Below are 24,593 nucleotides of genomic sequence, written 5' to 3' on the forward strand. Positions count from 1 at the left end.
CTCTGCCTCGGCGTTGCCGCCGACCTCTTCAATGTCGCACTTGAAAACGGGTTCCACGCGGCTACTTTCCGCACCACCACCGTCGACCTCTTCCTCGTTCTCGGTGACCTCTTCCTTGCCGTACTCTGGCTCGGGCTCTTGCGCCGACGTGCATCCTTTCCAAACCGGGGCCTTCCGCTCCTCGTCTTCTGCTCCGTCGACAGTCTCGACCTCGGGCTCTCGGTTTGCTTGCGGTGGTGTGCCCAGCTGTCCAAACTGGGGCACGCGCCATTGTCCAATGCCGGCGGTCGGGATCGCCACGCCCCTCGCTGCCAGGTAGGCTGCCGACTCTGCGTCTCCCCTCGCCGCGCAAAATTTTGCTGAGGTGATGTCGAGGCGCTCCATAGTTTCCAGCAATTTCTTCAGTGCGGCCTCCATTCTTGCTGGTAGCGGACGACAATACCCGTTGGGCGCCAGATGTGGGGTTCGTGGTCGTCCGCCCCAAGGAACGCCGTCAGAGATTGGAGAACTTGGAAAGCATTTATTAGCTAGAACAAACTTCAACGGTTAGGCAAAACAATTAACAGTAAAACTTCCGGCCCCTAACCTTGGCCCCGGCGGGGCGCACGCCGCGTACACGAACACGCCCCGCGACAGTCTGTCGGCCACTCTCCCATGGCTGTCCACGGTCGCTCTTTATACGTTCCTCCTGACGCGTGGAGCATGCGCACTGCCGTCGGATCACAACTCGTGTCGTAGTCATTGGGGGAGAGGGGGTTTATCGGCGGCGATTCCCACAGCACATAAAATATCTTCTGAAAGACTGCTGTAAACTACTTGGCCTCTTCAAACGATCGCTATTTCTGTCTCCTATCCCGTAGGCAAGCTCGCCTACAAAATGTTCATTCGGACAAAACTTGAGCAGGCCTCAGCAGTTTGAAACCCTCACCTAGGGCTGGGCAAAGATACTTTGAAATTGTATAACGAAACGATACAAAATACTACAACACTGATTGTATCCGATACGATACATTCCAATTGTATCTTAAGACACTTTGATACATTCGCAAATTTGTTATTATATATCTATATAATGTAGCACTAAATGCCTATACACGAAAATGTTCGCTTGAAAATGCATTAACTGCGACCGAATTTGTTTCGTTTGAATGAATGTGTGTTAGTATCTCAAAAGTATTGTACTTCTTGCTCAAGGTATATTAGTTCCATTCCGAAAAAGCTTATTGGCGTTGCTTTAGCTGCTTAACATGACAGCACTTTATATTCTTTGATGATAGAGGCTTTTGCTTGTCGCTTTTGTAATTGATGGGAGTCGCTGCTCTGCTTGCCGACCAGCTAGCGGGTTGCCATGTATCATAAGAGCTTCAATAAGAAGCCTCTGCACGATAGTACAAATACCACTGTGGAGTTCTACCTTGCCCGTAAACGTACTACGGTTTTCGCAATAACGGATCACCGGACAGGTGTACGTCACCAAGAACATGTGCCGCCCAGAAACGATTCAGACGTATTGTACAGTGGCACAAAGCGCCACAGGACACCGCCGCTATTCAGACTAATGCCACTTATAGATCCGATTACCTGGCCATTAGTAACAGTAATAGAATTTAGAGAAGCCTAAACAAGGAAAACAAGTATGTCTAAGCGAAATAGAAAAGAGGTTGCGTATAAAGCACAGCGATTAAGCATAGAAACACGATACAGGCATCACCCCAAAGAGCTCGTAATAATTGTTGCGCTTGACGTCACAAAGTCACGATATGATTATGAGAGACGCAACGATGAAGCCGTTGGAATTCCAGTATGAAATAGTAAATCAGCAACTTAAGACAGTAAGCCAATATAAATACTTAGGTTTGACGATATCAAATGACCTTGACTGGTGTGCGCATGTGACAAAAGTAATCGCATCAGCTAACAAAAGGTTTGGGTTTTTACGACGTCACTTACAAAGCACTCCACAGCATGTCAAACTCCTAGCATACAAGACACTAATACGGCCGAAACTAGAGTAGGCATCAGCCATTTGGAATCCTCGCCAGATTTTCCTCACAAATGCCCTTGAGGCCTTTCAGAATCGTGCCACTCGTTTCATCCATTCCGCCTTTTCATATGATATCAGCGTAACATCTTTGAAAGCAGAATCTGGCCTACAAACACTTTCCAATCATCGTCTCATCGCTAGTTTATCGTTATTTCATAGGTTCTATCACAGCGTGCTAAATCAAGCACCGTATATTTTGCCATTATCACGCATATCTTATCGCATTTGGTCACCCCCTAAATGTTGCCCGTCCTCATGCTCGTACTGTCACCTTCGCATCTTCTTTTTTTCCACGAGCAGCCAAGGACTGGAACGACCTTGCGCAGGAAATCGCTGACTCAAGCCCATCTGCCTTCATGGAAGCTATCACATCCCTATATACCATGTAACAAAGTGTTTACCTTGTTGAGTATCTTGTAACCCACCCCTTATGTAATACCCCCTAGTGGGGTCTTTAAGGAAATAAATAAAGAAAGAAAGAAAGAAAGACGCTGTAATGGAGGGCTCCGGAAATATTGGCGTCTGGGTTTCTACAACTTAAGTATAAGCACACGGGCCTGTAGCATTTTCCCTATATCAGAATGCGGCCGCAGCGGCCTTCGGGTCAGCAGTCAAGCACCATAACCACTAGACCACCGCGGCGGGTAACCCCTAATAGCTATGTGAATTAAATTCAGTGTCTATAAAAAATAGCGTAAAACGGCTCGTTAGGATGCTCATGAGAAAAACGGAGCACTTTGTATAACAGTGTTTCTCGAATACCTTTGCTGAAATATTTAAAATGGCTCCTAATAATTTGTTATTATAATGGAAACTCAATTTTGCGATTTTACTTAGTAGTAAGCAGAATTTTTGTTACTGTATACGCCAGGCGCGTCCGGTTTATTATATATTTGCTCTCAACATCGCCTTTACATAACAGTAAATTCAAGTGGACTATAAGTATGTAAACAGTAGTAGAATTGACGCAGACATTTAAAAGCAAGACTAAATCAGAGAGCTTACCTTGGCAGTACGTTAAAGGCACATTGCAAAAGCAGACCAGAAAAAAAGACAATATAGAATCGAATGTAATGTATGGGATTGAAAAAAAGGACAGCTAAGAATGAACTTCTGCTAACAATGAAATTGTGATTTTATAAACTCTTTGAATGAAAGAAAAAGACTCCAAGATAACGGTTGTTATGTGAATGCTTGTTCTGTTAGATCCATCATTGGTGCCGGTGGTGCTATAGCTACTAGAATATTATTTGCATACGAGTTACTCTTAGTGCTTGTAAGTCAAACTTACACTCACGAGATCCTTCAAATCGTCGATGTGTGAAAGCCACTAGACGCAAAGCAATCGCCCAAGCTTGCATTTTTCAGACTTCGTAACGAAGCACCACGCAAGATAAACTTCAATAATGACACTACAGCGGCCTCCGAATGTGTGTGAAAGACGCTGCGTGCATTGGACTACGTGACACAGGACAGTTGCTAAGTGCCAAGTGTCGCGGCATTGACACAGCTAAAAAGAAAAGGCGACAAAACGAAAGGTCGGCTGGGCGCGCTTCTCCATCGACACGACGCGAGCGCCACCACGTGACTGTGCTCCACCAATGGGGCCGCTCACAGCTCATCGCCTATCCTCGTTGGAAAACTCTGGTGGAAAGATAAAATAATGTCACGGCCTTTAGTTTTATTCTGGTGACTTAGAGGCAGCGGTATCAGCTTGAGAAGCGGCGTTCAGCCAACGTTTGTCGCTTCGCACGGTGGTGGTGCGATCGCAGTATCTTGCACCTTAAGATACACGATACATGCTTCAATGTATCGAAAATGCAGGCACTGATACACTTCTTGCGAGACGTATCGCGATACAGATACAAGATGCCCAAAGAGTATCTAAGATATTATCTAAGATATATGTATCTTCGATACTGCCCAGCACTGCCCTCCCCAGACCTACCTTATTAACATGAATTGACAGCTGGGCTAGCTGCAATAGTATTTGAACACCTTGAAAACACCTGAAAACGACACGGGCAGAAGAAGACAGGGGGACACACCACGGATAGGTGGTGTTCACCTACCTTATTTTGGCCGTGCCGTATTCGCGCTGTTTACAAAATGTTTAATTAGCTTATTAATTCATTTCATGCACTCCAGAATCGCGCGGCACGTTTAACCTCTCCCAACTATGACTGGCACACAAGTATTAAATCATCCCTCAGCATACCTAGTCGAACATTTCGTCGTAAGAGATCACAACTTTCCATTTTCCACAAACTATACTATAAGTACGCACACCTCAGGAACGCTATTTGACTACCACCCAACCGCACTTCTCACAGTCTGTTTAAAAAAACGCCAGGCCTGCGCGGAAAGCGCAGCACAGTCACAGCGAAAGCTGGAAGAGCGGCATTTCTAGAGCCCATTTTAAACTCTCTTGGGGCTACTAATACAAGTACACTAGCAAGGTATACCCACTACGCCGTAAATCACAATATTTGTGAAGTTTAGAAGCACTTACAACGTCATTATTCGTCATTCTGCGCGGAAGCGAGGTTCCAGCTACACATCTTTAAGGCATTATGTGCACTTTGTTTACGTGACGACTGTTGACGATTAAGAATTGTGGCTCAGCCCTTTGTAATGTGTTGGAAGCTTTAAACGACTCACCAGTTACGTAATTCTCATTGTGTGACGCCCGGTCGCTATTTCACTTTTTCACCATGCAATATAACATACGTTGACGTGAGAAAGAGAGACAGAGAGAGGGGGGAAGAACTTTATTGAGACCCTGAATAAATGGATCATGGGCTTATGGGCTTCCTTGGCAACCAAGACAAGTGCATTTGCGAGGAACCTACTACACTATAAATCATCATAATTTCTGTGAAGTAGGGAAGCAGCCACTATGCCATTTTTCGTCATTCAACGGAGAGCCGTGGTACCCGCTAAAGACATGTAAGGCATTATGCGCACTTTGTCAGTGTTGTGCCTGATGACGATGAAGAATTATTGCAGAGGCCTTTGTAATGGGTTGGAAGCATCCAACAGCCCACTCGTCACGCAATTCGCATTGTGTGACGCCTGGTTCCAGAATCCGCTTTGTGTGATGCGTGGTTGTTATTTCACTCTTCTATCATACTAAATTACATATGTTAATGTGGTTCCTTCCTGACATGAAGCCTGTATAGCGTTTTTTTGCAAGGCAGTTTCAAGCACCGGCATGGCTCAGAGGTAGAACACTGGGCTCCCCCGCAGAGGGCCCGGGTTCGAACCCCGTTCCATCCTGCAAATTTTTTCTTATTTCGTTTTTTTTTCATGTTTCGAGTGATAGTGGTTACGGACACCGGCGGCGGCGGCGGCGGCGGACAACTACGGCGCCAAAAACGGCCGTTGAAATGATCTCATAACAGCTTTGGCTGTAAAACGTCGGTGTACAACGCTTGTAGGGCACCTCTAAATCCTTGAACAAATCTTTCTTACCAACTGCCATTGAACTATGGAACGTGCTACCCGAGGATATAGTAAATCAACAGGATGCCTGTGCATTTAAGCGCCTACTGTCATGTTTTTTTAACCCTTAATATGCCATCACTGCACTGTTTCTTCATGTCTACCAGTTCTACGGCTTTTTTTGTGATAGCATTTGTGCTACCAGTTGCACTGTTCTTGTGTTTCGCTTTTCGACTTCAAACATGTACGCTGTATTTTTTTACCATTGTACAACAATGACCGTATTGTTATGATGCTCCCATTCCCTTAAGTATTACCCTGAAAAGGGTCTTTAAGGGACAAGAAATGATGATATCTGTACCCGTTAAGATGTTGCAGTTTCGCCTGAAGGGATAAATACGATAGCATAAAATTGAAATGTTATAAAAAGTAAGGCTAGCAGCTAACTCCATTAGGATCCGATGTCTCACCTGTACAAAACACTGCTATGAGAGAATACGGCTGCTCCAGGGAGCGATGTGGTTTTCGTGCTGTCTGATGCTTTCAACGAGAAGTAAACGGTGAGAGCACCGCAAGTACAAGGGTACGAGCCGTCTGCTGGTCTCGGTCGAGATACGGGACCGCGCCTTTGAAACTTCGCAGTTGCTGCCCAACCGACACCCCTCTAAGCTCCTTCGCCCGACGGAGCCAGTAGGCATGTTTCATCGCTGCTTGAGCCGCGCCCTCCCGCAGCCTCCACAAGTTTCCGCTCGCACATAGAACACACGATGCGCGGGATGTCCTTATCGATTTGGACATTATACGGAACATGACTTCGACGGCAATAGTGCGCCTCGAGTGTCTATATAACTGCTGTCGCAATATAATGAATTACACGATTACCGCATTGCTGTTGATGCACCTTACGGAGCTGTGTCCTCGGAAATGTAGAAGGAACGTCCACAAATAAAATATTTTACAATAAAGGGTAGTTTGCTGCCTAAATAGTGACGCACAATGACACTACAGGACGCTGTAATAAATCAACAACTAAGAAATGTTAAACGAAGCACCCTCCCCTTCTTACACAAAATTGGTAACAACACCGGGATCACTCCCCTTGGTGTTTTTCGAAGAGATAATGGCCACTGTATACTTGGACGAATGTATGATTACACCGCCCGGCGTCAAACTTTGTCAAAGTGGACCACCAATGTGGAGCTTGATGCGCACATTGTTATGTACAGGAGACAGAAGGAAACTTCTAGAATGCACTAAGCGATCCCGTATTACCAAGCCATTTCTCTCGCGAATAGTCATGTTTTCAACAAGGCACAGTACATCCTCCGGCGCCCCTAACCACAGTAGCAGCCGTCGTTCCACTTCCAGGCGCGGCGCGTCAGTATGTATAAATGTGTGACGCGTACGTCGTGGTGAAACACACAGCGCGAAACAACGACGGGGACACAGAAAGGAAACACACACAGCGCTGACTTACAACAGTTTATTAGATGAATTTCCTTGGCATATATACAGAAAACAGCCATACCAATGCGCATGTCAAAACAGATACGCTCCCCATCATCTTGGAAAACCCGATCGAAGAAATGCTAACTCTTTATTTGATAACATGACTGACGGTGAACTGACACATTCATCACCTGGAGGTATGAGGTGTGCTGGAGGTATGATCCTAGGGCTGTTAAACCGGTGCTGCCTTTTCAGTCTGCACATTCGGAATTGGTGAAAAGAAGTGTTGCTTGTTTTTGTTTTAGAAATGCCTTGTCTAAGTCATGTCCTCATCTAATGATGGAGGCAGTGCAGCTTCAGTCGCAACGCTTATCTCAGGCGGGCTTTCCCATGCATGTGCAGGTTTCAGTAGCTGAAGGACTACTAAAAAAACTGGTGCGACCACTGCAGCCACAGCCTAGCAATAAAAATAAGAGAGTGGTCATTCCATACATTCACAAACTGGCACATAATCTTAAGCGAATCGCTGACAAATCGCAGGTGTCAACGGTATTTTCGGCTCCGCTAAAGCTGGCCTCGTTGTGTAGGCTAACGCAGCCCAACAGAAGTGGTGAAGTGGGAAATTCCTGCACAAAGAAGCACCGTGTTCCTTTTCAAGAATGCGCAGTTGGTATAGTTTACTCTATTCCGCTAAGTTGTGGGAAGCAGTACATCGGCCAAACTGGTCGATGTATAAATGAGAGATTCAGAGAGCATGCTAGCAATGTAACGAAAGGTCAGGGGGGTCTTCTTGCTTTGCACTGCAAGGACTGCACGTGTTCGCCAATTTTTAATGAAGCTGATGTCGTAAGCAAACATAGTAAGAAGCTTGTGCGTGAGATTATCGAAGCTGAGATGATTCATAGGTTGGGTGATGAATGTGTCAGTTCACCGTCAATCATGTTATCAAATAAAGAGTTAGCATTTCTTCGATCGGGTTTTCCAAGATGATGGGGAGCGTATCTGTTTTGACATGCGCATTGGTATGGCTGTTTTCTGTATATATGCCAAGGAAATTCATCTAATAAACTGTTGTAAGTCAGCGCTGTGTGTGTTTCCTTTCTGTGTCCCCGTCGTTGTTTCGCGCTGTGTGTTTCACTATGCTACACCAACATGCCCAAATTCGCTCTAACGCGTACGTCATTTCCAATATCACAGGAAGTTAAAAATAGCATCTAGGGGCAACTGCTGTCTGTAATATAAGGATGGGAGACTGAGCGTGTTGGTTCAGCATATTTGAAGTGGAAGGCGCGACGACGGCAACGGACAAAAAGGAGAGTACACACACACGGATCGCCATACACACACGTGGCGCTGCATGTGTGCGTACTCTCCCTTTTGTCCATTGTCGTCGTCGCGCCTTACGCTCCATTAATGTGCAAGCTTTCTTTGGCTAGGTCTCCATGGATAGAAAGGCGTCTGCGTCACAGCCTGAAAACGCAACAAAACAATCGGTGCAGTAGAAAAGCTGCACAGAAAGTAACGATATTGTACAATTGGCGCAACAATTATATCATACATCTGACGCAAAAAGTGACAATAAGACACACGTTAGTGCTGCCTATTGTCGGCTAGAGCTTACCAATTGATAGTCATTGTCGGATGTTTTCTCTTACTGGTAGTTTTGACTAAATGATAGACCGTGTCGTGAAATATTTGTTATGAAACGCATGAAGTTGCCCTATTGACGGCTAATGCCGGCTAGGATTGGCGAAATAATGAGAAATGTTGCCTGGTGTTGATTAGCGATGCCGTGAGTTGGTCGAGTGAAGAAAATAGAAATGATGCTTGCTCACTATCTTACAACTCCCCGGTAGAGAAACGAACCATACCTAGGCATGTTAGAAAATATAGTAAGCAATTTAGCGCAAGACTGCCAGGATCGATAAAAGAATAGCATAAGACAAGCGCATGTTAATCTTTTCTAACGTTTTTCGCTAAAATGTTTATAAGACTCCGGCAACTAATTCCTGCTCCTGGAACTGTCCGAATTTGCCATCGGATGCCCGACAAGCTGTGACGCCTAACACAAACAGGACAATGAGACAGGACGCGCGTCCTGTCTGTTTACTTCACCTTCTCATTTGTCCTTCTTGAGCTAATTAGCAACGCCTGAAGTCAATTCGCACCAGCCAGCCCAACTCACATCTTTATCCAACTCAACGTGGTCAGAGGCCATTATGGCACAATAGAATGCGTTACCTGTATGTTACATCCTTTTTTGCACTAATTAGCCATGTCTGAAGTCAATTCGCACCAACTTGTCCAACTCGCATCTCTAATACTGCTACTTTCTAGTACATTGGGCCCTGGTCTTCCACCTTCTCTTCTTGATGATCCGTTAGCGCCGCGTCCTGTGTGTTTTCTTCACTTGTCCTTTGCCCGTTTTGCGCTAATAAGTTATGTCTGCAGACCATGCTGAGTTGCAGTGACAGTAGTCATCTGCTGTGTCCCGTCAGCCTTCATGCTGTTGTCTTCTTGCTTGTTGTGCACTGACATTCGGCCTTCTCAATGCTGTGTGCTTATGCTTTTATTTCAAATTACATACATGAAAAAGTTCACATACCTGAAGTTCAAGGTGAATATAGTGGCAGTTATCCTAATACGAATAATCAACGCATGCGTTGCAACATTATGCCGATATTCTTACAGTGCATGCAGATCATTATCTACAGCACTACTAGTAGTAACCTCTTGAAGTAGATCAGCGATGTATTGCTAGCTGCACTATGTTCAGCAAAATAATCAACAGCAGCAGTAGTTGACAATATGCCGCTTAGCTGCTGGTAATTTCAACGTTGTCCTTGATTTTCGGTGCCAGAACTACAAAGATACAAGTAACTCCCGCAAGCACCAAGAAAGCTGTCAGTGGCTACAAATTGTCACGTCATACCGTCAAGTTTGCAGTATGGTGAAATGAGTAGCTACCACTGGCGAAGCCAGGGGGTGAAAGTTGTGGAGTTCAATTCCCCCTCACCCCCGAAATTTTTCAATTTCGCATGTGATCTATACACGCACACGTACCACATGCACGAACACGCGTAAAGGGTGGTTGATCCCCCTACCCCCCATGCATCGAAAAGATGCTTGGCTACGCCACTGGTAGCTACGTAGCATTCCATACAAAGCTTTATTTACTGCAAGCCATTAGCAACACCAGCGCCTCCTCTATATTTCTGCGCCTGGGCCACGGTGCGGCCTGGGCGAAGGAGTGGAGTGCAATGAGAACCGACCGTCGGCGTTATTGCGGCTTTTAGCCGCCTGGCGCCACCACCGTAGTAGACCCGCCGTCGCGTCGTCGCTCGGGAAAATGAATGCCGTGGCTGCATTCGAAGCTGCTATATGCTTCAGTTTTCGGCTGTATTCGCGTTGTTTAAAGTGTAATGAAAACTTGTAAGCGGGAATCATGAAGCACTTGTTCTGGGCAACCAGCCCATTTCGAAGGCATGTGTCTTTAGCAGCTATTTGATCGAGACGCTCGTGCGTCGTCTGCTAGCCCGATACTGAAGAGCGCATGCCAGTGGTGCGCGGAAAATTGTTTTGTCACCGTTACGTTCGCTTGACTGAGAGTCGATTTTTGACTGTCTGAAAGTCGATTTTCGAAGGCAGCATTTGACAGGAGCTAATACTGAAAGCTTGGGCGCTTAAAGTTCCCCGATGCGTGCTACCGTCTACTGGTGTAGCACACTATACGCATGTCTGGAGTTCATGCGCTAAATAGCACGAAATGTCACTAGACTGCTTCCAGGGATATACCTTCCAGGGATATACCTGCATATGCCACGCGCTTCGTGCAACACTGACTGATGTGTGTGAACAGGCGCCGTAATTCAAGTATAAAGTCGTAGTGACGACTTTCACCTTGAGCCAATGTGATAGGCGTGAAAAATGGCGCCGCCTGTTGTCAGTTGCATGAGCTCGTCTTTGTATTTGTCGACGGATTGTTGTAGCCTAAGTATCTGGCTCCTCAGGTATCTTCCTTTTCTCTTCGATTTGACCTTTTCGGTAATGAGCAAAGTGGAGGCCGATTGGCTGTCGACCTGGGCGCTTTTGTCGCATGGAGCAGCCTGCTCAGCCTTGTGCACTCATTTATTGTGACACTTTACATAATGATTGTCGGTTGTTTCGCCGGTAGCGCATGTGGTGTCCATAGGCTCCGATTCTTCAGCTTCGGGACACAATATCAGGCCCGAGGCATGATGGCAGTTTGGCGTCCGAGCCATGGGGCGTCGCTACCGTCGAAACGATTGCAGCGAACCTGGTACGGGCGGGGATTGAAGGCCTCAGTAAGCCTAATTAAAATAAAATAACGCGGCCACGGTAGTACACAGTAGTAAATAAAAACGTGCTTCTGCATTAAACTATAACCAGCCACGAGTATTACAAGGCAAAGTTTTAAAGAAGTTTTGTAAACATGACTGTGCGTGGCTCCGCTAGGTACCGCCGCCATCACGCCTGCGCAGCGCACAAGCAGACGTTGCAGACGTCGCGCAAGCAAGCACGAGAGCGCATAGAAACGCAAACTTTACCACCGCAGCGAGGAGCAGCGATGTCGCACCTTTATTGCGGCGTGAAGTGGTGCGATTCCTCGGGGAATGAAGGCGAACACTTCTTCAGAATCCCTGCTGACCACAGGTATTTATACTTTCACTATTATACATTTCCCAAGATGTTCGCAAAGTTTTGATTTGACTGTCGTTGACCGTTGTGATTTGAAACTGCTGAATGAACAGCGAGTTTTCTTGCTGCCATTCGTTGCTGCAGCTATCTGTTTGAGAAATGGTTACGATAATAAGTTAAAATTAGTGGGCGGGCTGCAGTTTGTGGCTCGACGCGCGTCACCTCTCAAAAGCGGAGCTGTTCGCTAGTTATGGTTGCTCACGTTAGTATATATGTGCGTGCCTCACTGCCTGACGTTACCTCTACTATCTCATGAAATCTAACCAATTCGGATTACCGTGTCATGCAACCGTGTCTTCAGGGTGTTTTGTTACGTGTTACTTTAACTTATGCGTGCTAGTAACATTAACGGAGTGGGATAGTTGTTGTGCTCGCTGCAGCTGTTTTTTTAAGCGCTTTAATGCGTGCGTATACATCATGTCCGTGTAGTTTATGGGTGGTGCTCGCAGCCGACGAAAGTATCGCTCGCAAAGTTATTGCGGAGGCCCCAGTAGCGAACTCGGGACACTGCCCTCAGATTCGAATGTGTGCTGCGGTGTTGCACAAGTGAAAACCACCGCGTTCCTCATCTGTGTGTCTGTTTACACACCGACCGCCTGCTCGGATTTTTGTCGCCGTAAATTGTCCGCATTCCTTCCCTTCGGCGTACCTTGCCGCGCTGCTCGACGGGGGACCTTGAACCAAGCGTGATACCCACCTGCCCCTTTTCGCTCTCGGGAAGCTACCGGAAACAATTTCGCTTACCTCTTCATTACTCCCTCGTGATGCTTCCAACGGGCGAAGGCATGGCCAAGCTCGGTTTTGGATGTTCATGAAACAGGCCGCGCTTATCGCGCGGGGCCACTTTTTTTTTCCCTCTCTAATCTGGACCCATCCCCACCGCCACCCTTTCACTTTTCTGTATTTTTTTTTCAATGCGCTGTTTGCGCTTAGCGTTTACACACCATAATTCCTTATAAGCTTTCAATATCGTTTCGACTCGCAAAAGCAGTGGAAAAACAAGAACTCGATCGAGTTGTGTTTCATATATCAAGTTTTAATTCAGAGAATATTGTCGGGATATATGTAATTATCTGTAATTATAATTTAGTGGAGATTAAAAGCAAGCACATTTATTAAGCTTAGTGCCATGCCTTTAAAAGCTTGCAAGTGTATTTACTCTACCAGCCAGCTGTTTTTTCACCGTAGCGTGACTAAGTTCGAGTACTTTAATTGCAGACAACCAGTTTACTGCAAGCGAGTTGCCGTCCCTGCTGCTGAGACTGCCCCCCTAGTGTGGAAGGTAGGTGTACCGAACAAGGATCTGTTTCACCTTTCTGCTTGGAATGAAAGGGTACAGAATATTTGGTTGGTGGTGCCACTGTAATACTGCACGAATAGCTTGCAAAAAATAAAAACAAAGAGCGGTACTATTTTGTATTCTACACCTGCACACTCGAGCAGATTGTTCTCTGAAATTAGAACAGTAGGTAGAAATGCCACAGCTGTTTTTCATTACCAGTGCTATGAGAACAATTGCTGTACGTAAACCTTAAATGCAGGAAATGTACTCTAGGGAAAAAAAAATGTTGTTTGCTTGCACTCATAGAGTATCATTTTGCATGCTTTCCAGTAAGAATGTCTGAGTGCACTGTTTGCATGGTATGGATGAACTGATAGCATGCTGCACAAACGCAAAATGAAGAAACAGGGAGATAGAGCAGCGAAAATGGCTTTTGGCATCTCACAGTATAAATAGTTTGTACTCTGTCCTGTTTCCGTCCTTACTCCTCTAGTGTTTGTGGAGCTCGGTATGAGTTCACAACAAACCAACCTCCCTGCAAGAAAACTTTGTTGCGTGGTATAGATTTCTTTTTCTACATCAGTGCATAGACTCAGTGCTTTCTTTGTTGAGCTCATTCCATAGAGATGAAAACACTGAGTAGTTTTCCTCAGGCACATGTGAAAATTGCTCCATAAGTCTGTTGCTCAGTATTCACACGTGCAATGCAAAGTGAGGGTATTAAAATACCTGCTTGCCAGCCTTTTATAGTATATTTATTTCTTTTTCAACAGCCGTTTCGCCAAGCACAACCACAAGAAGGCCCACACCACCGTCACAGGTTTCACCAAGTGATGGTAAGTGCAAAAAGTGAGAGAGAGAATTATTGCAAAGTACACATCCTGCATCTGCATAAGGAAGCATGGACCAGTAGTCTTGATGTTTTCCTAGTAGATATGGACACCTAAGCCTGTGTAATATTGTCACAACCTATAATGTTGACAAAACCATACATATAGTTCAGGGCCTGCAACCCGTGATTTAGTTCACGCAATTATTTATATTTCAAATATAAGGTGGGTGCAGTTGCACCTACATAGTTCACACTGAAAATTGTGCTGTCCGATTTGTTGTGATGAGCGTAGCTCTGCGAGATAGGCCAGCGGAATATGATGCACAATCAAGGTGTGCATTCATGTAAATGTGGCTTATGCAGCCCAGATAGCTATTTATGAGATGAATAATTCAAAATCCTCCACTTTGTAAATGTCATTGCCTCTGTTGAGCATTTCATGAAATGTTCATTTTTGCAATGCTTTGTGATATTTCCTTAATCATGGATGATTCTTTGAAGATAAAATGCTTGGAATGTACCAATCAATTATGATTCCTGTCTCAGTCGCAGAATACACATTGCTTCCAATGAAAAATGGCATGGCAGCACATAGTGGTCCGTATATTAGTAGCCCTGTGATTGCGCCCTGATAGCTTAATCGTGATTTTTTTTCTCTACAAGACTGATGAAAGCCTATACCTTCGCATTCTTCCATGTCTTTTTTTTTCAGCTGAGCCTAGTCCGAGCGGCCTCCAATTTTCCAAGGAGGGCAGCAGCGCGGAGCAGATGCAAGAAACGCCAAGAAAGTGGGCGAAGAAAACGCAGCTCTGTGCACACCCTTCGCACCAAAAAGAAGCTGCTAACACTTCACTCACGAAGTGAAAGGTACCGCAAGGCAGTCGGTCAGATGAAAAAAAGGGACGAGGCGAGGCGAGTAACGCAGCAGGAGGTTTTAAACAAGCTTGAACCGGATTTGTCAAAGGACCTTTTTTGAACTGCTTAAAGCACGAATCAGGCTTGGTACATTCCCCCCCCCAAAAAAAAAAAAAACATTGGTCCAAATGGATGAAACAATTCACTCTCAATTCACGCTTCCTCAGAGAAATGCTTCACTTGCCACATGTGCGGACACTCAGGTGCTGGCTGGCAGACATCCCAATGACACCTGGTATCATTCCAGGTGCCATGGATGCAATAGAATCAATCATTAAAGCTTGGCCTCTGCAAGACAAAGCATGCTGTCTTTTATTCGATTAAATAGCCTTGAAAAGACATTTGATGTACGATCAATCAAAAGATATAGTGATTGGCTACACATATGATGGAAACACAAGGACTTCTCGTGTGGCAAATGCAGCCATTCTAATGGCTGTGTCTGGCATATCGAGAATTTGGATGCAGCCAGTAGCCTTTGCAGTGTCCCGCAATGCAACGTCAGCTCTTGCAATGCACAAGCTGCTATTAGATGTAATTATGCAGCTTGAAAAAAAAAGGTCTTTTGGTAAAAGTGGTCATCTATGATCAAGGGTCAAACAATGTCAGCCTGTCAAGAATGCTGATCCATTCTCTTCATGAACCATGTTTTACTGTCAACAACTGCAAACTATACTTCATGTTTGACATCCCACACCTGATAAAATGCACGCGGAATAATTTGAGAAAACACAAGCTCACGATTGGCTCCGAGGTTGTTGACTGGGCGTACATTGAAACCTTTTACAAAAATACTCGCAAATCACGCCTCTAACACACCAACTGAACGTCTAAAAAAGAAAGATTGCTAAGGAAGCTCAAAGAGCAACATATCTACAAGATGCCCTTTGCTGACACACGGCCGCTGGATAAAAAGTGCGCTTTTTCATCCAGCGGCCGTGGCTGACATAAGAGTGAAGTATGCCACACAAGTATTCAGTGAATCTGTCTCTGTGGCACTCCCCACTCTCATTGCCATTCAAGAGCTTCCTCTTGATGCTAAATTTACAGCTCTGTTCACAGAAAGAATGGATAAGATTTTTGACAGCCAGAACAGTTCGACCCCAAAAAATCAGGATGATAAGTTGCGGTATGCAATGATTGATGGGTCGGAACACCGTGCTTCCCTTGAGTCATGCATCAGTTGGATTGCCCAATGGCACTTTGGTAGTCCTCGGGACAAGCAGCCGCGCACTGTTAAAGGTTGGCAGATTAGAATCAAAGCCTTGTTGTTGCTGTGGACTGGTTTAAAAGAGGACTTTGATTTCACTCATCTTTTCACACGTTGATTGCAGCAAGATCCCCTAGAAAACTTTTTTGGAATCATTTGTCAAAAACATGGCTGCAATGAGACACCAAATGTGTACCAATTCGTGGCGGCTCTAAAACATATTTGGATTGGCAAGCTCTTCAAGCTTTCTCAAGGAAACTGTGAGGTGACAACAATTGCTTTCCTCAACAACTTGGAGAGTGCATCTGCATTGTTGTCAACTATAGCAGCACACCAACCACAAGCCACAGCACGCAGCAGGCCTCTGATTCATCTGATGTGCAGGCATCTTCACAAGATGCGACCGACATGGTGTATGAAAATGTTGTGTACCATGTCGCTGGTACTCTTGTGAACAGCTTTCTTGAACTGAGGACTAGTGAGTGCATATGTGAGAGAACACTCCTTGAAGTGGATGGAGGCTCTCTCCATGGACGACACCAATTCTTTGCACTACTCAAGGAAAGTGGTGTACCCGAGAAACTCCTCGGTTCCATTGCAGTAACCTCTGAATCATGTCTGAATTACATAAAGGAATTAGATTCGGCCTTCAGACATGAAATCAACTATTGTGCACATTTTTCCAATGTGTGCAAAAATCTGGTGGAAAGGATGCCAATCCGGCAAGCTATTTTCTGTTCAGTTGGCTGCACTGAGAAATTTCTTAATATTCTGCCGCACAAGGCTACATTGGCACATTACATTTGTAAACAAAAACACACGAGAAACAAAGTCAAGGCACAGTGCTTCTGCCAGCAATAACGTAAAGTAGCAGGCTAAATTTATCCTGTGCCTTTCTAGAACATGATTATGTAAATTGGATTTCCAGTGCAGCCTTCTGCACCCATTTCCTATCCATTTTTTAGATGTGTTGCACTATTTCTTTTTTTATGTGTATATGTACGTATTTTTATGTATATATGTATATTTTATGTAGGTATATATTTATATATGTGTATTTATAATTCTGCTGTGGTTGTATGTAATGCATTGACTACTTTTGCTCCTGCTGCGTTACTTTTGTATTATACAAGTTTAACCGACTAACTTTTTTTTGAAGCCGTGTGTGCCCCTATCAGCATGAGTATTACAACCAGAGGTTCTGGATTGCTTTAGTATTGGGAAATGCCAACACTTCCCAAAATGCACTGGAAAACCCTGCTCGTTCTGCTTTCTTTCTGTTTGCTTGACATGGTTTGGAAGGCAATCAAACATCCAGCCTCCCAAAAAATGCCAAAATTTATATAATACTGACGACTCGTTTTACACTGAAGCAGTCTTTACAAACAGTAACAGTGTGATTAATTCACAATGAACGTTGCAAAAATAGGTTGATTAATAAAAAATGTGGAGGTTTTATGTCCAAAAACCATGATACGAATATGAGGCATGCAGTAGTGGAGCACTTCAGATATTTTGAGCACCTGGCGTTTTTTTAACGTGCACCTAAATCTAGGCAGATGGGCCTCAAGCGTATTGCATCCATTGATATGCAGCCGGGATTCAATCCCACTACGTTCGGGCCAGCAGTTGAGCACCGTAACCACTAGACCACTGTGACGGGCCACGAAGGTTGAAGCATGCATGAATTCAGGTGCTCGCCAAGTCCAAAAGATTTTCAGCACCCAGGGGCTCTGTCACTTTTCAATTACAAACCTCTGGTCATGACTGTTGTGCCACTGCAAAGAACTGATGGTGTCAGCTATTCACAGGAATAAAAGATACATTGATGAAGTGCTCAGCTCTGTGAGGATTCCAGAGGGGTTTGTGCAGAAGCTGCGACTCGGTTGACATGCATGTTAGTTTGAAATAGAAGCATGCATCCATACTCACTGAAACTATTCACAACGTACTGTTTGTGTAGAGCAACTGTGTTTCTTGTTTAACTAAACTATGCAAACTCCGACATTCCACTTCCTGAACCAACGAATGACAAGCGATGCAGTTCTAGTTAATGACACATTATGATGAAACTGTGCAGCGTTCCCCATCTGCAATTTAAGTACTGCTCAGAAAATCTTCTGACATTGTGATGGATCCAACATGATACCTGGTAGAAAAATAATAGGGAAGCTGCGTTCAACTTTGCACTTTACTCTACTTATTTCTTTGATAAGATGCTTATCTTCGTGTATATTTCATGTTACCTTGAGTATTTCGCACAACTTCCAACTTGACTAATGACCTGTGATCATTCCTGTTGTTCACCAGTCACAACCACAATGTTTCCACAAATTTCAAAGGTCACCTCTGCAACTGAGTCTAGACCATTCTTCGTTGCGTTTTTCTCCCTTTATTACTTGAAAATTAAAGCATCGCGTGTCTTGTTCACATCACGTGAGCTTGCCTGCAACACATTTACCTGGAGGAAAACATGATCAGGGATAGCTGAGCCAAACGGTAGATTTGTCTCACTGCTTTTACAAAATAATATGCTGTAGCACTGCAGCATATTATGACATTGATCTACTTATGCTCCATGGGTTCGTCTACATGAGCCAAAGGCTATGACTGTTAGGTGCACTTTCTGTGTACATATATGCAAAAGTATGTGTGTGTGTGTATGTGCAAAAGGGAGTGACACAACGCAGGGCAATAAAAAAAAAGTACAGGAAAGGGTGTTTTTCCTATACCCCTTGTTTTCTTCGGCTTGCGTTGCGTCATTATCTTTTGCACAGTATGCACCAACCATTCGAACAACTTGTTTTGTTATGATATATTTCAATGCGCGGGATTGTTTCGCTTCATGCTGCTAGTCATAATCTGTACAACTCGTATGTGTACACTTATTTACGCTGATGTAGCACTTTATATGCTTACCCTGCTTATGTGATTGTATTATGCTGTATTATGCGTTTTCGTATCCTATTTATATTGTACGCGTGCTCGATGTACGCATTCCTGTATTCAGGTTTTACCACAGCAGTATTTCGAATCTTTTTCGTTTTCTTTTGTTATTGTTACCGATATTATAGCCCAAATATTGCCTAAACGTGCAGCAATTTACGTTTCCTTCAATAAAATGTCATGTGAAGAAAGTTATATGCGCTTTTTGCTTCTCGAGCGAGCGCCGAAAGCGGCTGCTATGCAGCTGCGACGGCGCCGCTCGCCACCATTCGCCATGCTACCACAGAGGCTACAACGAAGCAGAAAAACAACTACACACATTACGTACGTACATCGGCAATAAAGAGAGAAGACAGTGCAGTAGCAATTAGTGCGCAAACGCTCGAACCGACGTCGCGGCCGCGGGGCCGGCGGCACCACGAGCGAGGAAGCGACCGCGAACGGGCGCGGCCATATTGGATTTTTTCCTTTCGGATTGGCTCGCCTCCAGCAGAAATCCAAAATCCAGTCAATCCCCGCCGCTCCCAGGAACCGCCACCGTCGCCGGAAGCGGAAAAACGTCCCCATTGGCCCTATGGGTATGTCACTCCACTGACAATATCATCGCTGCATGCACATGGCGGCGGTCGCGAGGCAGCTTTGCTACTGGCACTACATGCATTCGTTGACTGTTCAGACGCAACACGGTCACGTTTAGGGATACTTGCCATGCTTGGTTCAGTTGTTACCTTGGGCTGCAGACAAAAAGGGTATTCTGCAAAGAGTGACGCTACTGCATCCTTCTTAAGCCTTTGCTTCTTTGCTTCTTAAACTTTGCTTCTTAAGCCGCCGCTTCATATATTCTATGTTCAGGTCGTAAACGACGGCTACATATGCTAGTGTAGTTTGAAGATGTATTCCAGCGGCAGCTGGAATTTCATGGAACGACAGCCGAACAATGCATGGGGCGAAAGCCTTAGATACCTCATCAAACGCGAAAATTGACCGTCGGTGGCGTCAGCACAAGTGATGCAAAAATAATTACGTGATGACGTCATTATATCACTTCACAGATCATAAAAATTTCTGACATCATTGTGACGTCACATAACGTGACGTCGTCATATTACGTCTTCGCTTGGTCAAAATGGGCCGATCACGGAGGCAGTGCTTGCCTCCGCTGATGTGCAAAAAGTTTGCACTGCCTCCGATCCTTGAGGTGTAAGAAAACCACGTTAGGCACAGAAATATCTCGGAGGGAGGCAGCGAATGTTCAATACATTGACTGGAAGAAAAACAAGATGTCTTTCGCCTTTCAGTCGTCTTAGGTGAATGCATTAGGGACCTTGTGAGGTTTTTATCGTTATCAATAAAGGTAAAAATCTGTGAAGAAAAAAGACAATCGTAATTTCTTTCTGTTCCATTTGCAGAGTGGAACACAACAGTATGACATACTAAGGCATTGGCGTGGTTGCAATAGCCTGAAATAGGAAATAAAACGCGAATACTATCAAACTCGAGTGCAAGACAAGTATCGAACTGGTAGCACGGCGTGACAGAGTGCCAGTGGAATACGTACAGCGGCGATGTAAAGACACGCGAACATGCGGCATCTGCATTCTTTGCTGTTTCGCATCTATTTTCAAGCGGTTATAGCTTGGATAACTGATGAAAAGAAGACGTCATCCAAGACACAATCAAAGACCATCTATCATCTTTTTTATTGTCACCACGGTTAAAGCGTGATGAAAACAGCGCGCCGCTATGTTCGCGTTTCTTTCCATCTCCCCTGTACCTGTGAAAGCCTGCGAGAAGCACAAATGAAATTAAACTCGGATGCCAACACGAATTCGTGAGCTTCGTAATACGCGCGGCCGTTCAGCACCAGCTTCCCGTAGTCTACTTGCACAGCGCCACCACGCGGCAGCGGTGAGCGGACGCGGAGCGCGCTCTCGACGGCCCGAGGAGAGCCTTCGCCCGGGCACTGAAAACATAGAGGAGGCGCTGGCAACACACGTACTTTTGCAGTTAGCTTCAAACTTATTCGATTTCTGGTGGATCTTTTTCGATGTAGCAGAAAAACGCTATTGAAGCCCCCCCCCCCCCCTTTTTTTTTTCTCGGGGCTAGGAACCATGGCTGTCTACGACTTACGAACTAGAAGAATAACGAAAATTGATGTGTGTACGACTATCGCACTCGTTTTCTTTTGTCTTCGATGTGAAGTGCTGAGGCTGTGGTCCTGGTGCAGTTCTCATGGTGCGGAACATAAAGAATTAAGGGCATTTTAACCGGACCAATTAACTTCCGACGTCCTCGCTCAAAGCAAGCTGACAGCATAACGTCAAAATACCTTTTGAAATCAAGCAACTACAGAGTGCGGTGGCTTGTGCTCGTGTTATGAAGTGAGGTGGATACGCATACATTCTTTCACATAATCTTCAACTTTACAGCTGTATTGCAAATGAAATCTTTTTGTGTGGCCTCATGATTGTAAAATTCGTTCCGTGCACACCCTGTGACGCGATATAGTCTTGAAGATCGCCGTTATGTATTGCTGCTCGGCGTAACCACTTTTTTATTAGAGTAGCGGAAAACCTTTTTGCAGCGAAGCTGTATACATCTACCCCAAAATGGTTTCGTCTCCGTGGGCTCAGAACGAAACGCCAGACCCCTAAACTACCAACAGACGCTCGCGCTCGCGTGTTCCTCTGCTAGCAGACGCGCCTTCCTTGCGTTTTCACCTCGCATGCTTAGGAAGGGCATTTCGATAGGTAGACAGACGAGCCGACGAACGTGTTGGCTGTAGATTCGTGCACAACTGCAACGCCACAACTAAATTTCGACCTCTGGGTGGTTTAGGGGCCCTTCAACAATTGCACACAAACAGCATATCTGACTTTGAAATCAGGCATAGAGCATAGAGCTCAGTACTCGTTTCAATAAAGAAAACCCCAAAACAAGCATCAGAACTGCATGCTGGATGATAAGGCGCCTGTGAATAATGGGAACATGTGAACAATGGGAAGATTAGGTTGCAGTTGTTCTGCACTACACAAGAGGGCTTCGAATGACGTCGAGCGGCCCTTCCCCTGGCGCGTGTGTGGTTTTCGCTTTCATATATAAAAGGGTGACCCGTCGAGCAACTCATTCATTCTAAGACTGCTATGCATAGACTACGGAAATTAAGGACACCAGAAGAACCGCGTGAATAGAATGCTGTACAAAAGGAACAAATTCGTCTTGCCTAAAATGGTCGCGGAACCAATCACGGTCTACCACAGCGACCACAAATCGATTATCACTACCATTCCTCTAAAGCAATCATACCTTCCCCCCCCCCCCCCCCCAATCAGCATGTGTGGTGTTTGGTACAGCTTCGCTGGACATTCACGTTCACAGGGCGGGATGGCGGCCATTTTTTTTTTCGTTGGCTGAAATGAACGCCAAGAGACGCTGCTTGCGCTGAGAGAAGCTTTCGTATAAAAATGAATAGTTAGGTGTGATCATGTACCCGTCGGAATTTCAACGCCAATGCAAAACTAGCTGCTGAAACGTCTGAAGAGGGATTGGTGAGGCATAGCCACGTCACCTGTTTATACCAGCATTTTTGAGTTGGTGGCGGCAATGCGAGTGACCGCGCAAAAGCCGCCACTAGAAGAGGCAAAAACAGGAGCAGTCTCTTTGATTTAAAAAATTGTGAAGACATGTGGTCATATGCTTTGCGCACACCGTTTTTGTTGAAAATGATATTCCAATGATTTTGTTGGTGTTCTTGAAAATAAAATATCAGTCATTGCGCACGGGCTCAGCGCTCGGCCGCCCTTCCGTACAGAAAGTTAATCGTGCTTTTCGGCCAGTGCGCATTCGTTTTATACAGCGTGTTTCTGAGTGTGCAAGCTTTGAGGCTTTTTTGTTAGATACCATACTAGAGTTTTATGTTAACAACTCAGCAACCAGGGCGCAGAACAAGGCCAATTCGCTAGAAGTCTGTGAAAAGGTTTGAGCCAGAAAGCACAGCTCGAACTGCGCAATTCTAAAGTACAAAAAACTTCATTGATACTGCCCTTAGTGCATATACACGTCTGCACCGCCTCCCTCAAATAAAATTCGGCCAGTGTGGTTCTAACAGCTAAAGGAAGGGCACGTTGCTTATCCTAAATCAATTGATTACATGGCTTTCACCCAATTAGTCACGACTTGTTCCGAACCGTTCATGACAGCTTTGTTGTGAAGCCTGGCGAATAACACTTGTATTTAGGCTGTAGTGTAGGGTAACTGTACTGCATATAACAAAGTTCGCGTAGTCTAGTTTGTGATTAAGTAGAACGCTTTAAATAGAGCCAGGTATGCTTTTTAGACTTTGCCCAGGAAACGCTTCAACCAACACGCAATGCCTGTTCCGCTAGGAAATGCTTACCTCTTGTTCCGAAGCGGCGGTCTCGCAGAAGCTTCCTCTGCTGGGCGAGGACCTGGGCGCGAAGCACGTGCTTTTATACGCGCCCGCCGGCTGCCGTGCCGCCGGCACGACTGAGCGACGCCGGATTAGTTGCCACGGGAGCGGGGTCTACGTCACCCTGCCTAGGGAAACTCTCCCCTAGGCTCCATAGGGATAACTAGATACCAAGCGAACCGTGTAGGCAGGAAGGACGGACAGAAAGAGCCGTTGTCCGCCTTGGTTGGTGCCATGTCTTGTAACTATCATAAAGGAACTTCACAAAGTCTCCCAGTCAACTGGATTCGCGAATTCTTAACCCATCGCAGGCAGTTTGGTGTTGCTAACTCCTGCAAATCTCCGCTCTTTCGTGTTCACTCTGGCGTTCCACAAGGTACGGTACTAGGCCCTCTCCTCTTTTCAATTTACATTAACGACTTGCCACGTAACATCAACTCTAATGTTAGATCATTCGCTGATGATTGCGTGCTGTATCACCCTGTAACTAATGTCTTACATTCTTCCGTTTTACAGAGAGATGTTAACACTATACAGGAATGGTGTAAAGACTGGTTAATGTCCCTAAATATTAAAAAAAACTTTCGTAATGACTTTTCATCGACGTAAAGACTACATCGCTAACACTTACACTCTACACAATTACCCCGTAGCCGCTGCTAACACTACCAAATATTTAGGTGTTCATATCTCATCTGATTTAACATGGTCACTACACCTCATTAGCATTACTAACTCTGCTAATTGAGTTAGATACCTTCGTTGCCGAGATACCTCGGCACCTTGTTCTACTAAACTAATAGCTTATAAAGCACTCATAAGGCCTAAACTTGAGTATGCTAATCCCATTTTTGATCCTCATCAAGCTAACCTTTCTACTATGCTCGAATCCATCCTGAACTGTGCTTCCAGATTCATTATCGCGAATTACTCGACTAGCATAAGTGTGTCAGCAGGCAAATCTCAACTTAACCTTCCCCATCTTGCCACTCGCCGTAACGTTTCATGTTTATGCCTGTATCATAACTTCTTCCATTCCTTGCCACCAGGCAATGCATTTATCAGACCTGCACATCTGACATCGCGCTATTCTCACCCCAACGCCGTCTATCCCGTACGCTCTAAAAAAAAGACCTTTCAGAAGTCATTTTTGCTTCAGACTGCGCAAGACTGGAACGACCTTCCCGTCCACATCGCCATGTCCTCTCAGTTTGCCTAATTTAAAACTGTAGTAAAAAGCCATATATAATCCTTGTAAATGTCCCTCGGGACCCTTGAGGTAAAATAAACAAAAGAAAGTGCTGTCCCGTATGGAGAACGAT

General features: G+C 45.1%; 1 protein-coding gene across 2 annotated transcripts in view; it reads right to left on the reverse strand.

The window, feature by feature from the left end:
• Window positions 1-23,278, reverse strand: part of LOC119403983 (insulin) — a 244,082-nt gene extending 220,804 nt beyond the window's left edge. For both annotated transcript variants that reach the window (XM_037670613.2, XM_049419314.1), the window contains exon 1: window positions 23,239-23,278. The gene's annotated coding sequence lies outside the window, so the exon portion shown is untranslated. The remainder of the gene's footprint in view (window positions 1-23,238) is intronic.
• Between the last annotated feature and the right edge of the window lie 1,315 nt (window positions 23,279-24,593).

This window comes from Rhipicephalus sanguineus, chromosome 9 (genome assembly GCF_013339695.2).
Source record: "Rhipicephalus sanguineus isolate Rsan-2018 chromosome 9, BIME_Rsan_1.4, whole genome shotgun sequence".
NCBI lineage: Eukaryota > Metazoa > Arthropoda > Arachnida > Ixodida > Ixodidae > Rhipicephalus > Rhipicephalus sanguineus.